The 10,540-nt window shown below is 33.7% G+C and overlaps 1 long non-coding RNA gene across 1 annotated transcript; it reads right to left on the reverse strand.

Moving 5' to 3' along the window:
* Positions 1-1,478: 1,478 nt before the first annotated feature.
* On the reverse strand, positions 1,479-7,474 carry LOC140829739 (uncharacterized). Its single transcript, XR_012117507.1, has 3 exons — positions 7,340-7,474; positions 6,762-7,193; positions 1,479-1,493 (listed from the first exon to the last, which is right to left on the reverse strand). It is a non-coding gene; the product is annotated as an uncharacterized lncRNA (long non-coding RNA).
* Between the last annotated feature and the right edge of the window lie 3,066 nt (positions 7,475-10,540).

Raw genomic sequence — 10,540 nt, forward strand, 5'->3', positions numbered from 1 at the left:
TATGTGCTAGAATTACACTTTGGCTTGTTTACCGACTCTCATGAGGTCATCAGGTGGCAAGGTTGGATGTTCTGTCGAAACATATAGGAGTCGATGCATTGTAGTCGGGGATTCACCGCTTACCTTCGGGTATGAATATCCTATGTGTTCTCATGTGTATGTAGATTGAAATCTCTTATCAGAGTATGGTGGTAATTATGAAAGGGGTTTCATAGATTACACCATCGATGCAACTACAACATGACACATAGTATCGATTCATTGACAACTCTCGATAAACCAATGGTTGTCGAATCGGTCGGGATATATGAGTTGAAGGGACCGTACTGTACGCTAACCATAATTGAATGGTTCTTGCAGGCACTATCATTTGATACCTAGGGAATCATGTAAGCGATGTTGTTAGGCGTTTAACATGATTCGTTGGGTGCTATCAGACTTGAGTTCTGACGTTCTTGTTATCAAGGAGTTGATAAGTAAGAATGGAGCAATTGGGGTATGCTCATATAAGGACATGTTTAGTCCGAATCACATGGAGATGTGAACCCACGGCTAGTTGTATCAATGAACCATTGTGGCTTTTTTGTTTTTTTTTTTTTTTTAAGATTTTGTTTGTTACAAAAAATCTTATCTTGTCATTCTAAAATCTAAAAGATATTAGGAATCATCCTCTAGAATATTGATTTTTTATGAAAAAAGCTCTATCTTGTATTTATTCCTTGATATGAAAATTTTTAGTTCTCACTAGGTAGCTGAAGAGTAGTCATAAGGCGTGATTACACCTTATTTAAAAACCATTTCTAAATTTTTATGTTCAAGTCTTCCACTAAGATCATATCGCCAACTTTAGTTGTGATATAAAATCGTCTTTTTTAGCCCAAATTTATCGCAAAAGCAGAAAACTTTCTACGATAAAATCACACAAAACTGTGTCAAATAAGCATGTTGAAAGTGGTAACAATTAGAGATATGACAACAAAAATGTAAACTATTACGAGTCTATCAGTGACTGTTGAACAATGTCGGTGTTAACTACTCCTGGTAAATCAGGGACGAACTTTCTTTGCTATCTAGTCTATTTGCGGTTCAAGATTTCAAAGCTTTGGACTCGGAAGTTAACTTAAGTAGTAACAAAACTGTGCTTGAATTGCAATATTGAAGTCTGGAAACAAGACCTGATCCAAAAGTCGAATTTTCTAACCTGGGTGTCTTAACTGGAATTTTATGAGAACATATCTGTTGTGCAGGGAGATTTTAGCAAACGAGGTTTGTAAATTTCCAATTATGACTTCAAGAATAGTTAAATCAAGTCAATAAAATGCCAAATGTCAATTCTTCCCACATAAAATTTCTGAAATTATAACTCCGTAATTTTGGCTCTTCATCTATGCATCCATATAGAAATTTCAGGTCTACAGACATAGAATCAAATTGGCTGTGTATAAGTTGACACTTTCACATATTATAAGTAATAGCTAGGAAGCCACTCCATGCTACAGGATTAACCAAATTTTTAACGGCCTGAAAATTTAAAGGTCCACGCGAACCATATGCATTTGAATTATTAAATTCTCCTGTATTTTAATTAAATGTTTTAATTGTATGAATTAATTATGTTGTGTATATTTACATGTTTAAAATATATTTTCTATATTGTTGTATAAAAATGTATTTTTAAAGGTTATTCGAGTTGCGATCGAGGAACGGAGACCGAGGGCTGAAAAACGTAAAATGTTTTTATTAAATAATTGTTTTTAATTATTTAAAATATGGTTGATGGTTTTTCATATTTTTGAAAATAAGTGGGTTTTGAGATGATTTTATACGCTGGGACGTAAATTTTATCGGTGTTGGTTTTTCAACTAAAATACGAGCTTCTTGGCAACTCGGCTATTAAATTCACAAATTTATTTCAACAAAAACCTTGTTAATATTTTATTAAATCCTATTTGAGACTAATGTGCTTAATTTAAGTGGCTTATTAGGCCTAGCCTGATTAGCAAATTAAATGAGCTATTTAAAAGTTTTAATCACCAAAACCCTACACTTTTTGCATCAAGAAATCGGCCACTCTCTTTTAAAATCTGAAAATTCTCTCCCAACTCTCACAAACACACGGCGGCACACATATATATCACATCCAAGGGGTTTTGTTCGAAGGTTGAAGGGAAACAAGCCTAGGTTTCATTCCGTTCTTCGTCTTCAATGGTTTTTCGTGCGTATACAACGCAAAGGCACGCCATACATCTCCTTTTCTCATCCATCATATCATATTATTGTTTTAATTATTGTATGCATGAAGAACAAGATTTATTTTTCAGAAATTTTCGGATTATTGCATGCACTCTTGAGGAAACATGATATTTGATGCAAATTCATAAAGTTTTTATGAAAAAGGGGGCTGCCATGAACTTAGGTTGGAACTAGTGGTGTCTATACATGAATCAAGGCCCTAACTTACTCACCATAATGACCAAAGCCGAAGCTAAAAAAGCAAAACAATTTAAAACCGTATGCTGCTGTCATGGGGTAAGGGTGATCGGGTTTCATGAGGGAGGGGTTGGATTGGTCTTGGCTTGGGCCAGGGCTCGGCTAGGGTCGGTAATGGGTCAGGGGGAGAGTCCTAGCCATGCTAGGACTCGGTTTGGAAGGGCTAGAGCAAGGACTCCTACCCGAGAAGTTGCACAATTCTGTGCAGATTTTGTGCGACTGGTAAGGGAGTAGGGGCTCGGTCCAGGGCTCAGGGGATGGGTTAGTACAATGCTTTAGAGTCTTAGGAAGGTGTGAGGATGAGTGGTTCAAGGTCTGGGTGCGCGGGTAGCAGCCTGGACGCACAAACATAGAACCCATGAAGATTGGGGTTTTCGGCCAGCATAGGGTGACTTGGGGTTGCTCGTTTTTTGGCTTGGGAAGGGTTTCTTAGTGAACTAAGGGTCCAGGAGGATACTATAGGACGTTGGTCAAGTTTTGGATCAACATGGTTCAGGGGTAACTCGTGAAAATCGAAAGTTGGCTCGGGGTCGAAGTTTAGGTGTCAAATTAGGATTTTTAACTAATTAAAAAATTGAAAAAACGGCTCACGAGGGTTGAGTCGTGGTTCATAAGGGCTAAAATAATATAAAAAGACTAAATTTTGAATTTAGGAATTTTATATTAAAGTTTGAGATTTTTCGGGATTAAAACACCGTCAAAACAATTATTTAAAGATAAATGAAAAAGTCTAATATTTAAGCTAAATAAAATTATGGAAAAATTCATGTAAGCTTAAATAATTATTTGGAAAAGAGTCAAGAAATCATGAAAAAAGTCAAAAACGTAAAATGTCAAGTTCAGGGGTAAAACAGTCTTTTTACACCAAAAGTTAATAAAGGTCATGGCAGTGCCCTAAATGCTATTTTATGATATTATGACTATTTTGAATGTTTATGAGATGTTCATGATTAAATTATGATTTATTTAAATGTCCATGAATTTTTATGATTTAAAGGTTGACATTTAAAAGACGTGTTGCATGCTTGGTTTCAAAAGCAAAAATGTTATGTTATGCATGATTTTTATAAAGTAATGAGAATGTAAAAAACGTTGAAGGAAGTGAAGTGATTTTGACTAATTCGCTAATATTGGAGATATCGTGAGGGCGACGGTCCCAGTGGGAGCCCGACGATCGTATTTCCATTATTATGAATATGAGGATATGAGGATATGCGGTTTGAGGTAAGAATGATAATATCATGAGGGGAGAAGGCTCCAGAGCGATCCCATTTATGGGAGAAGGCCCCAGAGGGAGCCCCGACGATCGTATTTCTATTTGATGAGGATAGGCTAGGGCCCAGTTGACCGGTGAGAGTGTTTGTAATGCCCGAGATTTAAATTACTGTAATCAGACGTTGATTAATTGATAAAATTAAAGTTGTAGGAGCTCGAGTGGAGAACCGGTCGTCAGTAGAATGGAAGATCAATATTTTTTACAGAACTATTGGCGCCCGAGCGGTAGAAAAGAGCCTCCCGAGCGCCAGTGTTCAGCAAGAATATTTTGTGGACAGAACGTCTGGCGCCCGAGCGGTAGTTTTTGACCGCCCGAACGCCAGTGCATCACAAGCCGAGTAACCGAACAGAGTGTTCGGCGCTCGAGCGGTAATTATCAACCGCCCGAGCGCCGCCTAATCTGTACAAAGAATGGGACACGTATCATATATATATATATATATTTATATATATATTTATATATATATATATATATATATTTCATTCTTTTAGAATTTAGTTTTAAAAACGAAGAAAGGAAATCGAGAAATACTTCAGAAATCCTTACGCCTATATATTTCGATCCGTCCGTTAAATTTTCAATCCGACTTCGGTACCGTGTTTCTATTGACGAGAGCTACAACTGGACGTAAATTTTATTACGTTTTGATATGTTTTGAAATTATGATACTGCCAGAATCAGATACGATTGATATATGTTGTTCTTGCGATATCAGACATCGTATAATCGAAACCGGATCAAAGAACAGATACCGTATGAAATTATTATGAATTTCAGAGTTGATTTGATTGTGATTAGATTAAATTGATATAAGATTTATGTTGTAATTGATTATGAGGTGTTGGGGTTGATATCTGACTGATATTGTATTGCTGGGTATATCGATAATATTCAGACTTGGGTCAGATGAGTTGTTGATTTGTAGATACTGATATTGTATTGTCGGTATTGCGAGATTGTATAGATTTGAGATTATAATATGTTATTGTTAAGATTACGGGTTGTACTGATATTGATTATGAGCCGTGTTGTTATATATGTGATGTGGAAATTGACGGAATTACTGAGATTATATTGTTATGCCGTCGAAACATCAGTAGATTTATATTAATCAGATTCGTTTGATTGAGATTGTATCGTTGACATTGATCAAATTTTGTCTTGATTTGCGTATTGATCAGAACAGGCCTTGAATTGAGCTGTATATTGACACAGTCTATTCGATATTGTCATTTCAGATTGGATATGGACAGATTTGACTTCGACAATTCGACCTCGTCAGACCGAGAAGAGAAATGTATAAATTGATGTTGATGTGGGACTGCACAACTCGAGTTTGATTTGACTTGAGTTTCCCAAAATCACATACTTTACCTTATTGCATCGATATTTGCAATTGAATGAAATGGATATATTTGATTTATTGATTTATGTGTTGAGTCACGCCTAGTTAGACGATTGATCTCGTGACAGGGGTGCCTGATAGTGATGGAATCGTCACTGGCACATTGCACATTGTCACAGGACAGTGATTTGGCGAAAGTGCCAAAGTCTGTGACGGATAGGTCAAGATACTGGATGTTTGGTCATATCGAAGTGGATAGAATTGAAGTTTCTTCTATTACTGATATTCGATATGGAAAGGGCCAAAGTCCGTGAATAAGAACGTACCACCACCCCGATCGGTAGTGTAGGTGGGTGTATGTTCTTATTCAGATCGGGATCCCTAGATTAGGATGAGTCGAGTCAGAGTCTAAGAATCACGGAGTGTGACTCAGAGTTTGTATTGATTCATGTTTCTGATTTTGATACATGTTATGAATATTTGTTTCATGCTATTATATTTGTTTATATGAAATGCATGTATACATGATTTATACTGGGAATGTAATTCCACCGGAGTTATTCGGCTGTTGTCTTGTTTGTATGTGTGCATGACAACAGGTGAGACAGGATCAGGAAGAAGATTATAGTTACGAGTAGATCCGGGCCCAGAAGCAGAATATGATTCATCACTGAATGTATAGTCGTTGAACCTAGTTGAGATAGAGACATGTAGTACATGACTTGTATTTTGATATTGATATGTATATCAAATAGATTACTATTATGTTTCCGCATTTATATTTAAAAAAAAATAGTCCCACTTTTCTTAATTGTTATATTTTACATTAATAATTATTAAAACATGAATTAACGTCCGGGTCCCCACAGTGTTGGTGGTGTCTCGCGCTGCCCAGTACTGCGGTTTCATGTAGATGGATCCATCGGCTTTTCAGGTTTGAGGAAAGTCACAATTAACGATCTGAATTCAGCAAAGGAAAAGGAAAAGGAAAATGTTTATGATCATGTTAAAAGGTTTCATGTTATGTCATGTTGAGGAAAAAGGAAAAAAGGGTTAAGGTTTATTTATGAATGTCATGAAAATGTTTATGTTTAAAGTTGATGCATCATTATGAAAATATTTTTATTTAAAGTTTATGTATTATGAAAATGTTTACGAAAATGTTTATGCTTATGCATCTTCACGAAACGATATTTTAAGTACAAGTACTTTTCACTGTTGCATGTGATTTTATACGTATTATTTGTTATAAAGATTAAGGTGTGTTGAGTCTTTAGACTCACTAGGTGTGATGGATGCATGTGAGGTTGATGGAGGTCTTGACGGATGGTTCTATTTTCCGCATTTACGATTATGATTCATGATTTACGTTAAAGATTTTAAGACCATTTATTTATGCTTTTTGAGATTTTTTTAAGAGGTTTAGTATGAGCTATACTTTTCAAATTTATTGTTTTTTAGGTTTGGTAAAACATGCGATGATTTCATTTTTATGACTATTTCACTTGATTTTTAAAATGTTAGTTGGTTGATGTTTTATTTTAAAAGGTAAAATATATTATAAAAATATTTTCATGAGTTTATGTGTATGGCCGAAAATTGAGTGTTTAAAAATTTTTTTTTTAATACTTTTAAAGCAATAGAAAGGACAGACGTTTCAAAATTAGTACAATATCGCGATTTATTAGATCGGGGCGAATCTCACAGTGATTTGATTGATTTGAAGACCATTATTTATATACCACGCACGCTAATATTTTCTAACAAGCAACACACTATAGATACATCAAACATATACTTCCTTATACATATATCGTGAAGAAGATATATAGAACAGAGAGTCTTTATTTGTGATTGGGCTTCTCTGCGCCACCATATACATGATGTGTGTTGTCATGGTCGCCGGATGTGCCTTCGTCCGTTGATGCTGAAGGAGTATACTTGCCATAATTCTCACTGCTTAAAAGGTAACGATTCTTGATAGGAGGCATTATTATTTCTGCATGGACTTGGAGACTTGCAAGAATGAGTACACAAGCAAGAAGAAGAGAAATTGCAGCTTTCATCATAATTAAGAAAAATCTGCCAAGACAAAAGGGATTAATTAGAGAAATATATCAGATCAAGTTGAACTAAACCCTATCAATATTAATCAATGTGTAAATTTTGAATTCGTCGAGCAAAATTAGATTAGGGGTTTTCAAATACGAATATGATTCAAGAAGTACCTGTTATCTTTCTAGCTAGTCTTCAAAATTTACACATTGATTAATATTGATAGGGTTTAACTCAACTTGATAAAAAAAATTAGGGTTTTGCAGCTACGAATATGATTCAAGAAGTACCTGTTATCTTTCTAGCTAATCTTCAGTGTTTTTGTATTTCTTTATGATACGAGCCAGCTCTTCCAAAATCGCATTATATAGTGAAAATTTGTTACTGTGCTACTTTTTTTTAGTGGCAAACCAGGTAAAAGCACTAAAGACACAATGAATTTGTGGAGCATGCACTCAAATCACATTCTATGTGGCAACTTCACATTATTGAATGACATAAATTTAATTAGGTTTACCAGTGGTTGATAATAATCCCGACACTAATATGCTCTAACACCTGGGTGGATTTACTGCATTTGCCAGCGTAAACTCTAGCACAACAGACTTTTTTCCAAACAAATCGTAAAGATTCCAGCCGAATATCCTTGATTTTCTCGTGGTCTCTGGAAAGGCCTTCTATCAACAACCTAATGATGTTGGCCTTAAAAGAAGTTGATTTGTCTAATTAGCCTTTAGTTCTATTAAATTCCAAAAATAACCATCAAAACATTTTCCCCTTCTGCTACCATGAATTCTTATTTGGTCGCCTCGTCCTCGATACATTTTCTTTATTCAGGGAGGTATTCTCGTTCGCTTGTTCCTACATGCCATGTTCTTATTGATGTGTGCTTCATCGAGTAGTAATATTTTTATGTTAAGTGTCATTGGTGTATTTGCCTACGTAGGAGAGTTAAGGTGCGTACCTATTATTCAAGTTATGCGCTTTCGATGTTGCGCAACGAGTGAATTGCATACTTAGCAAGTTTTCTTGAGTTTTAATTGGCATGAGATTTGCCTTAACCTTTGATCTGAGAATACACGGTAAGCCAATTAATCGAGCTAGAACTACGTACTATCACCCAGAGTTGAAGATTGGTCGTGAGCATTTTGTGCCAAAAACTAGAGTTCTTACTTTGTGCCTTGAGATTATATGACCGATGACGAGCAACTTTTAGTTTCTTCTAAGCCTTTTGCACAGTATTGAGAAGGATGAGTTGAACCATATATAGTAGTTTGATGGTCTCTAAATTTTGTAATTGGATCCTTAGGAATCACATTTATATGATCCAGGTTTTTATATGTAGATGAATCACATTTTGTGCCAAAAACTAGAGTTATTACTTTGTGCCTTGTGATATTTTAAGGAATTATTATTATTATTATTATTATTATTATGTAAGAGATTATGTGTGTTACAAGTTGTTTTGAACCCTTTGAGATGTACTAGAACAATTTGATGTTAATGTTGAGGAATTTTGGTTGTATTACCCCTTTGTATTTTGGGTTGCTTCTTTATTTTGGAAATTGTATTTTATATGCCTTTGAAATAAATTAAGATATGTTTTCAAATATGTGGCAATTTTGGATCTTCAAGTTGATAGTGGCACCTTGTGACGTGAATGGATATCGATTGCCTTTTTTTTTTTTTACCAATTTATTAAATTAAACTTTTAAACGAGTCATTGAATGGTCATAACTGATTTGACCCCTCACTTTATTTGGAAGTTTTTAGGCCATCTCCAACCCATAAATCTATTTTGGTGCAGTTTCTGCACCAGATATAACATTCATCTCCAACCCATTTACTTCAAATCTTACACTAAAAAAGTATATTCCTAGAATATTCTTTTTGTTTACTATTTATTTATAAATTTAACAATATAATTATAATTAATGTTAATATTAGCATTATAATTATAATTTTATTTTTATTAATAGTTAAATTTATTTATTTGATTCTTATATATATTAACTCTAATATTTATAATACGAATTAATACAAATGTTTCATTATTAAAATTGACATAATTTTAATACAGATAATTTACTTTTAGAAATTAATATGAATCCAAATTCAAACATCTGAATAATTATATTCCTTCCACAAATGATCAATTAAAGCATTTCGTAGTGCATAGTGAGCATACAAATTAATACAAATGCTTCATTATAAAAAGTGAATTGTATTGTTATATTAATTTTTTGCATTTGTATTTAATTATATTATTTATAATTCATTAAATCAAATTATTCCTTAATTATTAATAATTAACATAAATAAATATTTAAAAATCAATAATTATTATTCTTTATTTTTTATTATTAAATATCTATTTATATAAATAATAAAATATATATTGTACTATTATTTAAATAATCTTGATATTTTTTTAATATAAATAGTTATAAAAAAACAAAAAAAAAAATTAAATATATATATATAACCCTTGCGCCAAATTGGCGCAAGGGCCTTCCTCTGAGCAAAATAGCGCAGCCCCCGTTGGAGTGCAAAACCTTGCACCAAAATGGTGTTTTGCACCATTTTGGTGCAAGGTTGGAGATGCTCTTAGAGCTAGATATATAGGTTCACGACGTGTGATATATTGGTTGAATCCTATTGTATATATTTTTTAAGGCAAAAACTTGTGTGAGACGGTCTCACGGATCATATTTGTGAGACGGTCTCACGGATCATATTTGTGAGACGGATCTCTTATTTGGGTCACCCATGAAAAAATATTACCTTTTATGCTAATAGAATTACTTTTTGTTGTGAATATGGGTATGGTTGACCCGTCTCACGGATTATGACCCGTGAGACGGTCTCACATGAGACTCACTCATTTTTTAATTGAGGAGTTGATTATAATAATTGAGTCTCGAACAATGTGTTATATAAGTGCTCAAAAAATCAACTTGTGGCTTAAGTTTTATTACTTTTATGTAAAAAATATATTTATTATAACATTTTACAATTTTATCTAATTATGACATTTATTTTATCTGTATACTCATGCAAACTACATAGATAAGATATTGAATATATTATAATACCATAAGGTGGTCCACAATTCACGTTGATCGTGAAATTTATTAGATGTGTATTATATATCAAAACTCGTTCTTAGTTTATTCAGCCTCCTAAAATAAGGATAAAAGTCGTTTGAGACTCAAATTTTTTATATTAACGACACGTTTCATTGGTATGAGGCTGGAGATGTCCTATCATAGAGATGAATGTTAACTGTATTAACCACTGATCAACCTTCCATCGGATTTTTCAAGTGGTTATCACTTACCGATTGAATTAAGTCTGAGGTTATGGTTGTATAA

The sequence above is a fragment of the Primulina eburnea genome, chromosome 4 (genome assembly GCF_022965805.1).
Source record: "Primulina eburnea isolate SZY01 chromosome 4, ASM2296580v1, whole genome shotgun sequence".
Classification (NCBI taxonomy): domain Eukaryota; kingdom Viridiplantae; phylum Streptophyta; class Magnoliopsida; order Lamiales; family Gesneriaceae; genus Primulina; species Primulina eburnea.